At 46.0% G+C, this 3,567-nt stretch overlaps 1 pseudogene; it reads right to left on the bottom strand.

Annotated features, from left to right (window-relative positions):
* Window positions 1–2,021: 2,021 nt before the first annotated feature.
* On the bottom strand, window positions 2,022–2,900 carry LOC112121844 (annotated as a pseudogene).
* Between the last annotated feature and the right edge of the window lie 667 nt (window positions 2,901–3,567).

Below are 3,567 nucleotides of genomic sequence, written 5' to 3'. Positions count from 1 at the left end.
GACCCCAGGAATGGCCTCAGTTCTACATGTGCCCAGCAAACCCAAGCTAGGTCTGGACAGTCCCAGTGGCCCTGGCTTGTGAGTCTACCTCTGTTTGCCCAACCTCCCTGCCTCCAAGTGCCCAGTGAGCCTGGGGCTGTTGCCTTGCTGGAGCTGGTCCCATCTGGGCTTAGCCCAGAGAAGACCTATGAAGCTGTTCCTGGTAAAGTGTCCAGAGGTCACTGCTAGATTCTGGCTGTTTGCATCCAGCCTGTGTGAGCGCAATGATGGTGGTTGGTTTGCAGAGAGCTATGAAGTCAATAAGCACAATTTCAGTGGTGGCAGATTTCCCAGACTTACGGCCCTGTGGCAATACGGTTCTGGCGGGACTCATCTGAGAGTGCCAATTCAGGACAAATTGCTAAAACAAGGCAGTTACAGCCCAAGGCTGGGGTTTCTCCACCTCTAAGGCAAACCAAACCAGCCAGACAAAGAGGACTTTGGCTTCACCCCCACTGGCTAACCACAAGTCACACAAACAATTCCCTTAGACACTCCAGTTTCCCAGTATCACCACCAGTGCCACTCGTTATGCGGACAAATGGTTATGAAAACCAATATCCCAATATACATAAAAAAGTTTCTCTCGATCCCAAAGGACCAAGCCCCAGACCCAGGTCAATATACAAATCAGATCTTTCCCACAAATCACGCTGTTGCCAATCCTTTAGAATCTAAAATCTAAAGGTTTATTCATAAAAGAAAAAAGATAGAGATGAGAGTTAGAATTGGTTAAATGGAATCAATTACATCCAGCAATGGCAAAGTTCTTGGTTCAGGCTTACAGCAGCGATAGAATAAACTGCAGGTTCAAATTAAGTCTCTGGAATACATCCCCCACTGGGATGGGTCCTGAGTCCTTTGTTCAAAGCTTCAGCTTGTAGCAAAGTCCTTCCAGAGGGATGAAGCAGGATTGAAGACAAAATGGAGATGAGGCATCAGCCTTATATAGTCGTTTCCAGGTGTAAGAACACCTCTTTGTTCTTACTGTGGAAAATTACAGCAAAATGGAGTCTGGAGTCACATGGGCCAGTTCCTGCATACTTTGCTGAGTCTGAAGGCATATTTGCCTTCTCTCAATGGGTCCATTGTATAGCTGATGGTCCTTAATGGGCCATCAAGCAGGCTAGGCAGAGCTAATCCCAGTTTGTCTGGGATGTCATCCAGAAGCATAGCATAAGTTTGCCATACAGACAGTATAGAGCCAATAGTCATAACTTCAACTACAAAACTGATACACACATATAGACAGCATAATCATAACCAGTAAACCATAACCTTGTCTTAGACACCCGATTTGACCCCCTTTATACAAGATTTGGGTGCCACTACAGGACCTTGGTTGCAACAATGATCTATATGGTCCCAGTTTATGTCAATACCATCACAGGCCCCATCTGTGCTGCACCAGGAGTTAGTATTTTTATTGTCCAAATATGAATTTTGATCAGAAATGGCTTTTTCACGGAGATAAAAAAAATTATTAAAATTTTGTCTCCACTTGTCTTGGTTCCCAGTTAAAAAACTCAATAAGGGGGCCATGGAATAAGGGGCCCATGGAGCACTGGAATGGCTTACCTAGGGAGGTGGTGGAATCTCCTTCCTTAGAGGTTTTTAAGGTCCGGCTTGACAAAGCCCTGGCTGGGATGATTTAGTTGCGGATTGATCCTGCTTTGAGCAGGGGGTTGGACTAGATGACCTCCTGAAGTCTCTTCCAACCCGGATATTCTATGATTCTATGATTCATGGTTATAGCCACCACCTACATTGGTCCATCCACCGATCTGGACAACACTGACTGCTGAGATTTTCACTGAGAATTTTCAACTTAATTTTTATGGGGGCTGATTGCTTAAATCACCCAAGCAGCATTGAAAACCTCAGGTTAAGTTATTATCTCGGAGTCTCTGCATAGTTTTTTGAAAGCCACATTTATTGACTGCTTTGCACAAGTCTTCCTTGACCTCTCTGTTTCTCAAGCTGTAGATGAGGGGGTTAACCAGGGGAGTCAGGACTGTGAAGCAAAGAGAGATCACTTTGTTCAGGTCTCTCAGTGTATTACGTTTCGGTAGCATGTAGACAATCATTGGGGTTCCATAGAAAATTGTCACCACGATGAGGTGAGATGAGCAGATGGAAAAGGCCTTTTGCCTTTTGGTGGTGGAAGGAATTCTCAGGATGCATGCAACAATACACATGTAGGATGTCAGGGTTAGTAGGAATGGTGGCAGGGTGAATACAGAAACTAAAATGAAATTGAACAATAACATCAGGTGTGTGTCACTGCAGGACAGTTCCATCAGTGGGATGGGATCACAATAGAAATGGTTGATTTGATTTGGCCCACAGAATATTAGCTGTGATATGAATAGGACAAAGATGGTAATCACCAAAAAGCCATTGAACCATGACCCAGCAGCCCATTGTAGGCAAAACTTCGTATTCATAAGAACTGAATAGTGCAGGGGTTTACATATTGTTAAATACCGATCATAAGACATAGCTGATAGGAGATAGCATTCAGTAGCTGCCAGGGAACCAGAGAAATACATTTGTGTGAAACAGCCACTGACTGAGATGGTTCTGTCCCCAGTCAAGAGACTGGCCAGCAACCTGGGCAGAAAGGTGGAAGTGTAGCAGGTCTCCAAGCAGGACAAGTGCCCCAGGAAGAAGTACATGGGGGTGTGAAGGTGCCGATCAGCCACAACGAGCACCACGATGAGGGTGTTCCCAACTACAGTTGTGATGTAGGTCACTAGGAACATCAGGAAGAGAAGAATTTGCAGGTCAGGGAGATCCCCAAATCCCAGGCAGATGAATTCTGTGACAGCTGTTTGATTTCTTCAGTGTGAGCCTGCCATGGGTTCAGTCCAGGAACAATAACACTGCAGTTGAATCAGAAGAACACAGAGTTAAGAGTTAATCAATTCTCATGAGTTAATTCCATAAATATTCAGAAAATCTCCCTCCTCTCCTGGACATTGGCTGAAATTTAAAAGCTAAATGTAGATGTCAGAGCTAAGTGCCAAAGTCTGAGTTTGAGAACAGATAATTGGTAAGGCTCTGAGGCTATGTCTACACTACAAAATTAGGTCGGATTTATAGAAGCCGGTTTTATAGAAACCGGTTGTATGCAGCCGATTGTGTGTGTCCCCACCTAAAATGCTCTAAGTGCATGAAGTCGGCGTACCGCGTCCACAGTACCGAGGCTAGCGTCGACTTCCGGCGCATTGCACTATGGTACCTATCCCACAGTTCCCGGAGCCTCCGGCGCCCATTGGAATTATGGGTTGAGATCGCAATGCCCGGATGATGCAAAGCAGTGCCGCGAGGGGTTCTGGGTACATTGCGTCAGGCCCCTCCCCCGCCGTCACAGCAACGGCAGACAATAGATTCGCGCCTTTTTACCTGGGTTACCTGTGCAGACAACATACCACGCCAAGCATTGAGCCCGCTCAGCTCAGCTCACCGTCACCATATCTCTTCCGGGTGCCGGCAAACGTGGGACTGCATTGCTAAACAGCAGCA

This window comes from Terrapene carolina, unplaced genomic scaffold (assembly GCF_002925995.2).
Source record: "Terrapene carolina triunguis isolate 2854851 unplaced genomic scaffold, T_m_triunguis-2.0 Scaffold21567, whole genome shotgun sequence".
In the NCBI taxonomy this organism is placed as follows: domain Eukaryota; kingdom Metazoa; phylum Chordata; order Testudines; family Emydidae; genus Terrapene; species Terrapene triunguis.
Note: the sequence above shows the minus strand (reverse complement) of the source record. Positions and strands in the feature narration are given on the sequence as shown.